Consider the following 13918-nt stretch of genomic DNA (forward strand, 5'->3'; position numbering starts at 1 on the left):
TCGCAGGGGCAGCAGACTCAGCAGAGACACCCAGACATCCCTCTCCCGAGACACCTCCTCGGGGGGGAGCCCAAGGCGTTCACAGGGAAGCCGAGAGACATAGACCCTCCAGCGTGTCCTGGGCTGTCCCCTGGGCCTCCTCCCGGTGGGACATGCCTGGAACATCTCCCGAGGAAGGCGTCCAGGAGGCATCCGGTATAGATGCCCGAGCCACCTCAACTGGCTCCTCTCGATGTGGAGGAGCAGCGGCTCTACTCCGAGCCCCTCCCGGATGGCCGAGCTCCTCACCCTATCTCTAAGGGAGTGCCCGGCCACCCTACGTAGGAAGCTCATTTCAGCTGCTTGTATCCGGGAACTCGTTCTTTCGGTCATGACCCAAAGTTCATGGCCATAGGTGAGGGTAGGAACGTAGACCGACCAGTAAATCGAGAACTTCGCTTTTCGGCTCAGCTCTCTTCACCACAACAGACCGGCACAGCGCCCCCATTACTGCGGCAGCTGCACCGATCCGTCTGTCGATCTCCCGCTCCATTCTTCCCTCACTCGTGAACAAGAACACAAGATACTTGAACTAGCCACAAGCCACCCTTTTCCGGTCGAGAACCATGGCCTCTGACTTGGAGGAGCTGATCTTCATCCCAGCCGCTTCACACTCGGCTGCGAACCTCCACAGCGCATGCTGTAGGTCTTGGCTAGAGGGGGCCAGCAGGACCACGTCATCTGCAAAAAGAAGAGACGAAATCCACTGGTCCCCAAACCAGACCCCCTCCGGCCCTTGGCTGCATCTAGAAATTCTGTCCATAAAAGTTATGAACGGGACCAGTGAAAAAGGGCAGCCCGGCCGGAGTCCAACATGCACCGGGAACAGGTCCGACTAAGTGCCGGCAATGCGGACCAAACTCCTGCTCCGCTCGTACAGGGACCGGATGGACCCTAATAAAGGGCCCCCGATTCCATACTCCTGGAGCACCCCCCACAGGGCATCACGAGGGACACAGTCGAATGCTTTCTCCAGGTCCACAAAACACATGTGAACCGGTTTGGCAAACTCCCATGAACCCTCGAGTACCCTGCAGAGGGTATAGAGCTGGTCCAGTGTTCCACGGCTGGGACGAAAACAACACTGCTCCTCCTAAAGCCGAGGTTCGACTGTCGGCCGGACTCTCCTCTCCAATACCCTGGCGAAGGCCTTACCAGGGAGGCTGAGGAGTGTGATCCCCCTGTAGTTGGAACACACCATCCGTTCCCCCTTCTTATGAATGGGGACCACCACCCCAGTCTGCCAGTCCAGAGGCACTGTCCCCGACCGCCACGCAATGTTGAAGAGGCGTGTCAACCATGACAGCCCCACAACATCCAGAGATTTGAGGTACTCAGGGCAGGTCTCATCCACCCCCGAAGCCTTGCCACCACAGAGCTTTTTAACCACCTCAATGACTTCAGCCTGGGTGATGAAAGAGTCCAACCCCGAGTCCCCAGCCTCTGTTTCCACCAGGGAATGCATGATGGCAGGATTGAGGAGATCCTCGAAGTACTCCTTCCACCGCCCGATAATGTCCTCAGTCGAGGTCAGCAGCCTCCCACCCCCACTATAAACAGTGTTGGCGAAGCACTGCTTCCCCCTCTTGAGGCGCCGGACGGTTTGCCAGAATCACTTCGAGGCCAACTGGTAGTCCTTCTCCATGGCCTCACCGAACTCCTCCCAGGTCCGAGTTTTTGCCTCTGCCATAGCCCGGGCCGCAACACGCTTGGACAATAGATGCAGAGAACATGGTCCACTCAGACTTGAAGTTGAATACATCCCTGGCCGAGGGCTCCGCCAGGCGTTCCCCGCAGACCCTCACTATGCGCTTGGGCCTGCCAAGTCTGTCCGGCCTTCTCCTCCTGCAGTGGATCCAACTCACCACCAGGTGGTGATCAGTGGACAGCTCAGCCCCTCTCTTCAACCGAGTGTCCAAAACATGCGGCCGAAGGTCTGATGATATGACAACAAAGTTGATCATTGACCTCCTGCCTAGTGTGTCCTGGTGCCAAGTGCACTGATGGACACCCTTATGTTTGAACATGGTGTTCATTATGGACAATTTGTGACTAGCACAGAAGTCCAATAACAAAACACTACTCGGATTCAGATCGGGGAGGCCATTCCTCCCGATCACGCCTCTCCAGGTGTCACTGTCGTTTCCCATGTGGGCGTTGAAGTCCCCCAGCAGAATAATGAAGTCCCCGGGAGGGGCACTATCCAGCTCCCCCAACAGGGACACCAAGAAGGCCGGGTACTCCGCACTACTACTCGGCCCGTAGGCCGAAACGACAGTCAGAGACCTATCCGCAACCCAAAGGCGCAGGGATGCGACCCTCTCGTGCACTGGGGTAAACCCCAACACGAGACGGCTGAGCTGGGGGGCAACAAGCAAACCCACACCAGCCCGCTGCCTCTCCCCGTGGGCCACTCCAGACTAGAAGAGAGTCCAACCCCTCTCAAGGAGATGGGTTCCAGAGCCCACGCTGTGCGTGGAGGTGAGCCCGACTATTTCTAGTCGATATCTCTCGACCTCCCGCACAAGCTCAGGCTCCTTCAGCCCCAGCGAGGTGACATTCCACGTCCCTAGAGCCAGCCTAAGCATCCGGGGATCGGGACGCTGAAGTCTCCACCTTCGTCCGCCACCCAATCCCCTTTGCACCGGTCCCTCACGGTTCCCCCTGCAGGTGGTGGGCCCACTGGAGGATGGCCTCGCGTCTCTCGTTCGGGCTTGGCCCGGCCGGGTCCCGCGAGGAGCAACCCGGCGCTCACCGGTGAGTCCCGACCCCAGGCCTGGCTCCAGGGTTGGACCCCGGCTCCGCTGTACCGGGCGACGTCACGTGCCCTGATATATTAGTCCTCATGAAGGATTCTTGATTCTGCAGGAAATGTAAGGTTTTTAATTGAATTCAAAATGGGCGTGACCAAACCTCCTTGGTTCGGTCACGCCATGGCCATGGCCATATGTTTGGCTCTATATTACACATGCATGGTCATGGTCCGATTTACTTCGAACTGAAAATGGTTGGTCTTTGTCAGCCCCCAAACATCTCTATTGGATTACATTACAATTTGGATCAATAGCGCCCCCTAGGACACTTCAAGTGCTCTATATCCCTCATACATCATCGGATCCACTTGAAATGTAGTATACATGATCATGGGTCAATGCTGAAAATGTTGAGAAAGTCAATTGATGACATCACTTTAGCCCCGGCCACTAACAAACAAGTAAGTGCAGTTTTCATCAGGAAGGTCAGATTTCAGCTACATTTTTAATGCTTCTCGCAAGAGCAGTATTCGGCTTGACCGAAGATTGTATGAAAGCCTGCTAACACTGTCACCTAGTGGTGAGGTGCGGAACTGGGCCGAGGGATCGTCGGTGGCGTGGAGTAGGCAATGCCATGCTCCCGCGGCTGCTACATAGGCCGAGCGGCGCTGAGCTGCGAGGGCCGCCCAATGCTGCTTGCAGCTTTAATTATTATTATTATCATTAGCTTATTGTTATTTTGATTTTAGTAGTTTCCAAGTAATTCATTCTAGAATGAATGAATGAATGGTTTCCAAGCAAACAGGCATATTTTAACAAATATTACAACTTGTCAACTTGTTCTGCTCTGAAAAATATCCAGTGATTTTAACTAGCTGGTATTAGCTGGATTATACTTGCAAAGGTGGTTAGCCTGCAGTTGGCTGCTTAACAGTCATGCCACATATATTTTCCCAATGGTAGCTTTAAATCAGCGTTACCCTAGTGAGAGTGGTAGGTCGTGCCCCTTTTGTTTTTTGCGACCTAAAATACTTCCGAACAGTGGAACTGGTGTTCTAAGCGAAGGAAACATGTATTAGCCTTCTTTCAGCCAGCTGACCAGCAGTGTGGAGCAACAGGTGGGGAAAGGACAGGAGAGCATTAGTGTATGATTCATACAGCTGAATAAAACTGTAGTCACTCCAGCACTTTTTCAGACATCTTATTAAGAGAAGTTTAAACAGCAGCAACGGTTAGAAGCTGGACCTCACAGTTCTTCTGTCTTTAGGTTTCAAACAGTTACAGCTTGGTATACCTTGATACAAGTATTGTCCTGTAAAATGTATTTGCTTCCTTACAGAGTCTTTCTGCTTTGCTTTGTCACTTCTAAATGTTTCAAATCATCAAACAACTATTAATGTCAAACAAAGATTTATTTAGGTAAACAAGCAATTCAACACCCCTTTATCCCTTTTTAAATCATCAGTTAACTGTAATTTGCCATGTTTTAAAAAAACTAACTTCAACTTCATGTGCCTAACCCAGCCCTGATTACTGTTGGACTTGCAGAATCAAGAACATGAAGTAGGCTATAAGATCTCAAAATGCAATGCACCATCCCCATGATCTAAAGAAATTCAAGAACATAGAAACAAAGTCAACCCACCATTCTGGAAAGGCTTACAAAATCCTTTCTAAGGCTTTGGGACTCCAGTAAATCACAGTGAAAGCCACTATCCACAAAAAAAATAAACATGGAGGAGTGATGAACGCTCGCTGGTGTGGCAGGACTACATGACATTGCATCAATCCAAGACTGATTCTTTTTCCTTCGTATATTGACCAGTTTAGTATTAGTAGGATTTTGAATGTCGTTCAGTTGAGAAACAAGTTACAAACTACAAAATCTCTCCTGTAAAAGCAGTGCTGGGAAAACTATTACCTTTAAAAATCGCATTGTACTGCAACTTTTACCTCAGCTTGTCTGTGAGGAGACCTCAGAGAGACTCGAGTCTGAGAGCTATGTGACAGTGGCCAGACACCACTGACTGATTTTAAGTATGTCACATAACCTGAAATCTAAAATAAAACTGTATACATTTAATATTTTGCCACCAACTGCTCAGATGTCATTTCTTATTCTGTTACTTCCACCTAACAAGGTGACAACCTGTAGAGATGTTTAACTAAACAACATAAACCCTGAATTACTACTTCTTTTTATCCCACAGGTCTGTGTGTACAGGACTACGCCCCAATTCCCCACAATTATACTTGTGATGATGAGCTATTTATTTTGTATTTGTGTGAATATTTACCTTACGTAATCTTAATCCTGCATGCACAGTTACAGTTAACTCCATTCATCCGAATGCTAACAGGTGAAAGTAGAGCATGACAAAACAAGGAGAATTTGCTGTCTACACAGAACAAACATGTTAAGAAATATCTGTTTGCACTACCCTGTGTCAAATAGTGGCACGCATAATGCTGACATTGACAAGCAGCACGGTTAGACACAACAGGCATCTAGAGCAACATCTTTTCTGGTTTTCCTTAGCATGCAAACAACTCGGTGAATGTGGGCTCAAGTAGGTGCAATGAGAGGCAGCAAAATGTAAAAGAGCATCCATGGACAGAGTTTAGCCACAGAACGCACTGCTGCATTTAAAGTCATGAGCGGTTTGGAGAAGGCTGAAGACCAATGAAGAGACGTTGTGCAGGAGAGTGCAGCTCAGCTTGCTGCTGGCAGATGAAGAGTGAAAGATGGAGCCAGGCATGTGCACGGGCACAGCTTTACAGGAGAGACGGACAACACCAGATTACACAGATGTAAATCCAGATTTCATACCTTGTTCGAAAAAGTACTGACATAAACTGATGTCTGTAAACCACCCAAACCTACATACAAGCCGAGATATTCAACTGACTGTGCCTGTATTCTACTATGGACGTATCGTTTCAGGCAAGAAATTGTTTTTTAAAGATATCCAGACGGTCTATTCTTAATGTTCTTGGATTATTCCTTAACAGGCTACGTCATGGAACACAGACAATGCCTATTTGTTGTAGTTAACATCAAAACTTACAGATGTTTTAGCTCTTACTCACTAATATTACCACTCTTCTAATTACTTGTCACTGACAACCCCACTCAAATAGCTCTAAATAGCATATGTGAACTGATGGTCTTATTTACAAAAAAATCACCCATAGTTAGAGCCTGATGCAAACTTTGATCAAACAGTCATGACTAAGCATGAAGCACTTATTGGTATCAAGGTACCCAAAGGTTTAAAAAAATGATGATTTCAAAACCACTAAAGGTTCCCTCATACTATTCCAAAGTCCTTATAATAAAATGCTATGCAAAATGACAGCATGGATGGAGTTTTCGCCGGCAGCATAGAGAGCTAAATAATAAAGCCCTGACTTTCCCCCACCTGCTGCTGCAAACTGCTGGTCAGCTGACTGAAGTAGGACTGAAAAAATTAACTGAATCAATTGTTGTCCTATTAAGCACCTCATCAACTGATTAATCGATTAGCAAAATAATCGTTAGGTGCAGCTCCAGAATAAAGGCTGTTACCATTTCCTTCATTAAGAAGAAAAATTGGTTATGAAGACAAATTTGGTTATGTGGAAATTTTTCCACTCGTGTACAACATGGACAGTCATGTACATTAAGGTAACTGTTTTTTAAACAGCCAGCAAGGTGCCAGTAGCATGTCTGTAAAGCAACCAACTGCAGGCTAGCTACCTAGCAGATAGCATGACTAATTAACAAAACTCTCACGGTTTCTCAAAGTTTCTGTAAGTTCAGTTAAATACTTTTCAAAACTTTTTTAATATTTAACATACCTTAATAGCATTAGCAGGTTGAATGGGGTGAGCGGTGGCCTAGTGTTTAGAGAGCAGCGCATTTGCGTCCCACAGAGGCCACCCTGGTTTGAATCCCACAATGTCACTCTGGATCCCTGAGCAAGGCCATTAACTCCTGAATGCTCCCTGAGTGCTGCACAATGGCAGCCCACTGCTCCCTAAGGGATGGGTTAAATGCAGAACACAATTTCTCTATTGTGAAATCAATAAAGTCTATATTATTATTATTATTAAATGCAACTTTGCCAAAGCTAAAGGTTATCTTTGGCATGTCACTTGAGAGTTTTTACACCTAGTAAACTTCATTAAAGTTAGTGACAATGGAATTTAGCTCACTATTTTCCTGTATAAATTGAATATATTATATTTAAATATACAGGTTCCCATGCAGAAGGAACGTTTAACATAATGACAACGTCTTGATTAAAATGTTTAGCCCGTTTCAGGAGCAGAATTCTTTTGCAGGTTTGCAGGGAAGCCTTCTTTAGACAAGATTTATTGCTTCCTCACAGCGTAGGGTTTGTTGTTTTATCACAGCGCAATAACACTTGAATTCCTCAGCCTGAACTACAAATCACAGAACAAATTATTATAACTAGAGCCGTTCTAAATAAAAACATTGCATTCAAAGACCAGGAGTAGAAAATATTGGCGTATTTAAGATTTAACAAGGCCTGACATTAAGACGATTCAATATAAGAATTTATTGATTCTTTAAAACCTGACAGAAATCCTGACTAGTAACTCCATGATTTTTAAATCCGATTCTTGTGTCTCTTGTGATGTCATCAACCCAAATACATACAAAGCAACATTGGCAGGGTTTGTATTCTTTCTTAAATGTGCTATGTAGTAAAATCCTGGGGTCGAATTCCATATATTATTACCCAACTACGTCTTTCTAATTGGCAGTGTACATTTGAAGAATATTCAGCGATATAGAGCGATACAACCGTTTATTTAACAAGAGATTAGACTACTACATTTTTTTTTTTTTTAAGAGATCTCGTACATCCAAAACAGGAGCATCAGCGGCTGAAACAGGCAGACACTCCCATCTTTTTACGGACTTTTATAGATGTTTATGGACCGATTAGAAGTGCTTATCTCAAACGCTGCACCAATGATCTGTCAGTCACGTTTCACCCCACAACAACGCGTGGACTGCCAGCCTGACAGCACACACAGCCCCACTACCTCCACTACCTATCTGAGGGAAATGCGACACGTTCTCTTTATTTGGGTTCGGATTTGTGTTCGTTTGTAGGCATAAATAAAGAAGAAAACTGGCTGTAAGAAAAGGTGCAATAAAGGATCAAAAGGGTAGAAGCGTTTCAGGATATGGCATGTCAACCGGACTCATGAGACAGAGAGATGTTCTGCTAGATTTAAGTTCCCGCAGAAAGCTTAAAAACGGGTTCGAATATACCGCTGACAGATGAAGAGTTGAGACATTGTTCTGAACAGCAAGGCGTTCCGGGAAATCTTTTTTTCCCGGAACGATAAAAAAAAAAAGATAAAAAGTTTAACCGTTAGCTTAAAAAGAAGAGCGGACGTACCATGAAAAGTCTTCACAAAAATGCCCTGAAAAACTTGGTGGAAGCCGCTCCGGTTGATGTCAAAAATATGAAAGTCCTTCTTCTCTCTCAGCTATGTGGTCAGCGCGGTGGCTTTGATTGAGGAAACGACTGTTTGCAAAGTTGTTGCTTTGCAACAATGCGGACAAACGCCCCGCACTAAAAGTTTTTAACTTCACGAGCGTCTATCTGTTTTACTGCAGGGGCTTCAGGGAGGGGCGGGGCCTGAGGGAGGAGGAGAGCTGCGCGCGAGAGGAGAGAGTTTCGAAGCAGAGCGCGCGGTAACCCCAAACACATGTCATGAATTTGATCCAAATTTGACATTTCATAGTTGATTTGTCAAATGCGCATGTGTAATACCATATAAAACCTCAAACATCCTGCAAAAGTTGCAATGTAGGTCAGTCTCATCGCATGGGGGATCGATGATGTGCATCTATACAGGAGGCTTCCACCAGGGTATGCAGAGATCTGATTGATTAAGACACGTGCTGGCACACATAGCAAATCACACAGTAGGGTGCTTAGGAGACATAAAACACACAAATAAACTGAAGTGACATCCCATTCTTAATCCATTCAGTATAATATGATGTTGACCTACTCTTCTCAGTTAGAACGGTTGCAACTCCTATGGGAAGGCTTTACACTTGATGTACCACTGTGTTAATGAGAATTTTTGAGGTCAGACACTGATGTTGAATGAGAAGACCCAGCTTACTGTCTCCAGCCTATTTAATCCCTAAGGTGTACTGTCGCATTGAGGTCAGGACTTAATCTTAAAAGGGTTCCCTTTGCTGAAGTTTAGGAACCAATCCCAACTCTTGAACAACTGCCCCTCCCTATAATCCCCTCTACACTAAACTTTATTCTTAATACAGTGCAGTCAGGCAAGGGCCCATAACCCCTGTGTGTGTGTGTATATATATATATATATATATATATATATATATATATATATATACTACCGGTCAAAAGTTTTAGACACACTTTCTCATTTACTCGTTTTCTTTATATTCATGACTATTTACATTGTTCATAGATTCTCACTAAAGGCATCAGAACTGAGAATGAACACATATGGAATTATGTAGCAAACGAAAAATTGTAAAAGAACATTAATTTTGTTTTATATTTTAGATTACTTAAAGTCGTCACCCTTTGCTGTGATGATTGAAATATTAACCTTTGGCCGTCTCTCTACGAACCTCTGGGAAGTTCTTTCAAGACTTGTTGGAAAACCATTCCAGATGACCACCTTATGAAGCTCATGGAGAGAATCCTAAGAGAGTAAAGCAGTTATCAAAGTAAATGGTGGCTATTTTCAAGAATCTAAACTATAAAAATGTTTAGAGTTATTTTTCGTTCGTTCGTCGTCTTCCGCTTATCCAGGACCGGGTCGCGGGGGCAGCAGACTCAGCAGAGACGCCCAGACGTCCCTCTCTCCAGACACCTCCTCCAGTTCCTCCAGGGGGAGCCCAAGGCGTTCCCAGGCCAGCCGAGAGACATAGTCCCTCCAGCGTGTCCTGGGCCGTTCCATGTGCGTTCATTCATTGTTTTGATGCCTTTGGTGAGAATCTACAATGAAAATAGTCATAAAAATAAACAGACCCATTAAGTGAGAAAGTGTATCTAAAACTTTTGACAGGTGTGTGTATATATATACTTTAAAGTATTTGGTCCAGCATTATCTACTTAATGACTGTGGCCACTGTATATTAATATTACTAACACACACGAATCCCCTCTTGCTGTTTGCAGTTGCCTGTTGCTCAGGCTGTGGCATTACCAATAGAACAGCAATGGTTCCCGAGTTGCCAAATTGCACAACTGTAATGCTCCCGGTAATTAGACACTAATAAATACTGCTTCACTCACTTTATCATTAATCGATTTCCTGGAGTTTCACTCTGTTGTGATTTTCTTACATGTGTGATTGTTTCCTCATTAAAATCTATAAACCACTGTTTACTCATTGTTATGGCTTGGCAGCATAAACATACATATATGTATACATAATATTCACATGTAAAATCTTATTTTACTTAATGGTACCAGAATGGAAATTAATTTCATAGTCCTTGACATTATCTTTTGTCACAGATATTTGACTGAGCTTAAATAATGCAGCCATGTTAACTGTGCAATGGTGGCTTCTCATGAGCAACTACAGCTTACTGTTGCTGCAGCACAGAGGAAATGAGACAAGAAATATGTGGTGAAACGTAAGAATTCTAATCACGACACTTTAACCACGGTGAACGATGGATTGCTGTACCATAAAATGCAGTGTAGTTGTACTTTTTTGTGAACAGATCAGAAATGCTGTGATACAGCTTGGCACAAAGAGGTAGAGTTGTTGCTTAGAAAGACGAAACCTTGATCGCTCCTTTTATACCCAATCCTGACACCCCACCTGCTCCTTGTAAATCTGTAGGTTGTTAATCCTTGAAGGACAGCATAACTCTTAAAATCTAGAAACTGTTTGCCATGCCATTCCTTTCTACTCGTGGAGCTGAATTTTAGTTATTTGTTCCCAGATAACACTGAAACAGTTTTCTTTTATATAGTTCTGTGAAAATGTTTGCACGTTTACAGATTTCCTCAGTTTTTTTTTTTCTCTACCTAAATGTTTGAGATCATCAAGCTAATTTTAATAGCAAAGATAACCTTAGATAATCTGAAACATGCAAAAAATCAAAAACAAAAAATCTACAAGAGATCAAATACTTTTTATAGCACCGTCTTATTCACCACATTACCAATTAAAATCTTTTGTAGGTAATGGTGTTAAATATGGGGCTGCATGGTGGCGCAGGTGGCAGCACTGTTTCCTTGCAGCAAAAAGGTCCTTGGTTCAACTCCCGGCTGGGGTTCTTTCTGCATGGAGTTTGCATGTTCTTGCGTGGGTGGGTTCTCTCCAGGTACTCTGGCCTCCCCACACTGCCTCTCACCTGTAGACTGCTAGGAGATAGGCACCAGTTCCCCCGTGACCCTGTACAGAAGAAGCGGGTATAGAAAATGGATGGATGGTATTAAACATATTACAAGTTATTATAAAGATGTTTAATAAGTACAGTTGAACCGACAGGAGCAGAAGCACATCACAGATTTACATTAGATCTTTTACTTTAGCAAAATTTCCATTTTCTTTCTCTGAAGAAATGCTGAGTTGCACATCTCAAGTGTGATATCAGTGAGTAACTGGAAGAACCCTAAAGTCAAGCAAGTGAGTCACTACTAATGAGATGGCACCTTTGACATGAAGGAAGGGAATCTTTGTTGTGGAAAACACACAGGAGCACATTGATTTGCACATTTTGAGAGTTGACAAGGAAACTTGCTCCAACGCTCACATCGTTTTACATTTCATGCATGTGCATGTTTCTGCTAAAGTGTTCCATCTTGTTTATTTACACTATGTTGGGGCTGTGAATACAGCTGAGATGATGGAGAACAGAGCATGCTGCACCGAATAGAAGAACAGTGATTTCCTGGTGCCTGGGTAAAGTCCTGTCATCTTCTGCCACAAATCTAATGCAGCTTTACGCACAAATACCACCAAGTGTTACTGCATGACATACCATTTAATTAAATGTCCAGTTCTACTTCAATTGGAATTGTTCTTGTTACCTTCTATTGCATAACATATGTTGTCAACTTTGTACAAGGTCTTACAAGATCGTCTACACAAGCCCACTGCACTTTTTAGATGTTGCGGAATACCTAAGCCAGATCCAGCAAGGATTATCCACATTTTGGTAGATTTTTCACACCATACTGGGGTCTTTATCCAGAGGGAAAGGTCATTTGATTCTCACTTTCAATCCTGTCTTTGTAGGTTCTAATAGTTTTGATGATCTTTGTACAATCTTAATTTGTCCGGTAATCTGAAACATTTAGGTGTGACAATAACGGCAAAAACACAAGAAATCTGAGGGGGCAAATTGTTAATTGGTACAGTATGTAGTGGCCCTTTGATGAACTAAAGAACTGTTCAGGGTGTACCTTGTCCATAAGACAGACGGACGGAAGGACGGACGGACGGACGGACGGATGGATGGATGGACGGATGGACGGATGGATGGATGGATGGATGGATGGATGGATTCTTTTGTACTGGTCTGGTATGGAATGTAACAAATAAACAGCTACAAGTGAAAAAAGGCAATGCTGAGTGTTACATATGGGTTAATAGTTACATATTTCTCTGTGCGGAGATGATTGGCTAAGGTAACACCATTCAGAGTCACTGCAGTGGTAAAATTCCTAGGTCTGGTGTCTGGGCCAAGGAAAAGTTAGGAAATAAACTGTGAATTGTGCATCACATTAAAAAGTGCTTAGAAAGACCAGTAGGTCATCTGTCTGAAAGTTGAAGCTGAATCAGAGGGAGGTTATTTCAACAGAACAATGATCTTTAGGTTACCCCTAAAAGGTCCTTTGTTTTAGAAAGAAAATCCTCAATTATCTCACTGCTGAAGGAATTTTGCATGACCCTACTGTCCACGGTTAAATCAGAATTTTCTTTGAATAAAAGATTGACAATGTGGACAATCCTTGTGGTTTTCTTTGACATCTGTAGCCACATAAAAACAATGGCACTTTTTTATGCTTTTGTATTGAACAGCAAATAGAATATGTCTGGATTACTGCATGAATCCCTCCTGATTTGTCTGAGGTCCATATCTGGCTTAGAAAGAAATTGTTTCGGGACAGGAGCCGGCATGAGCCGCAGGATGGTGAAAGAAGGTAAAAAAAGCATCCTGCTTCTTCACACATTTTCAATCACATGAAGGCCACAGAAAAATCCAGAGTTAACATTGGTCTCCAGCTGGCTCTCACGAATAGCTGGATGAAACTAAGCAAATGTTGCCATGTTGCCCCTTTGATTTCAAACACCTATAAACAGTAGGAAAGAAGGGAGAATTTTTATTGCTGGTGTTCCTGTAAAACCAGTAGTGTGCAGTAAATCGCTGCTGTGATCTGAGCACCATTATAGTGGTACCTCTCCTCCTAATTTCTTTCTAAAATCCACACCATGTGCTCTTTCAACAATCCCAACATTGTTACTTATTTTTAACATTTACCAATTGCATATGAGGCTCATTAATAAGCACACAGGTTAGGTCATAGTTAATGACAGACACTGATTAAGAACAGATACCTGCATGTAAGAGCATCTAAATGGTATTTTCATTTATCTTCTGACAAAGTCAACTCTGGAGCCAAATGTGTGCACAGCTTTCAGATTCCTGACAAAGAAATTATGATATAAGGTCCAACGACCAATAGGATCCATTTCAGTACCTCAACATCTGGCTGTCAACATACTAATTTTTTACATATTCTAAACGTACATTAGAACCACAAACCTCACTGTATTTAGTTGAGATTTTATTTAATAGATTAATACAAAATAGTGCATAAAAGTAAGGTAGACAGAAGATTACAGGGTTCTTTTTTTTTCTTTAACTAATTAAAATCTGGAAAGTTGTAAATAAATACCTTTCAATAAAATCCACTGCCGACAAAAATGTCTTCAGAAATTAACTAAATTAGCAAATAGACAGGTCAAATCTATAATCTATAATCTAAAACCTGAACAATGTGGCAAACATTTGTATTCAGACCCCCTGAGTCTTTTAAGGTACGTCTCTACTAGCGTTCTACAAATAGAGACTGAAATTT

At 43.4% G+C, this 13918-nt stretch overlaps 1 protein-coding gene across 2 annotated transcripts in view; it reads right to left on the minus strand.

The window, feature by feature from the left end:
* tgfbr3 (transforming growth factor, beta receptor III) overlaps positions 1–8420 on the minus strand; it is a 97314-nt gene extending 88894 nt beyond the window's left edge. The window contains exon 1 of one of the 2 annotated variants that reach the window (XM_047375041.1): positions 8213–8418. The gene's annotated coding sequence lies outside the window, so the exon portion shown is untranslated. Of the gene's footprint in view, positions 1–8212 lie in introns of both variants that reach the window. The other variant, XM_047375042.1, reaches the window with a different exon arrangement.
* Positions 8421–13918: the final 5498 nt, after the last annotated feature.

The sequence above is a fragment of the Girardinichthys multiradiatus genome, chromosome 9, assembly GCF_021462225.1.
Source record: "Girardinichthys multiradiatus isolate DD_20200921_A chromosome 9, DD_fGirMul_XY1, whole genome shotgun sequence".
Lineage (NCBI taxonomy): Eukaryota > Metazoa > Chordata > Actinopteri > Cyprinodontiformes > Goodeidae > Girardinichthys > Girardinichthys multiradiatus.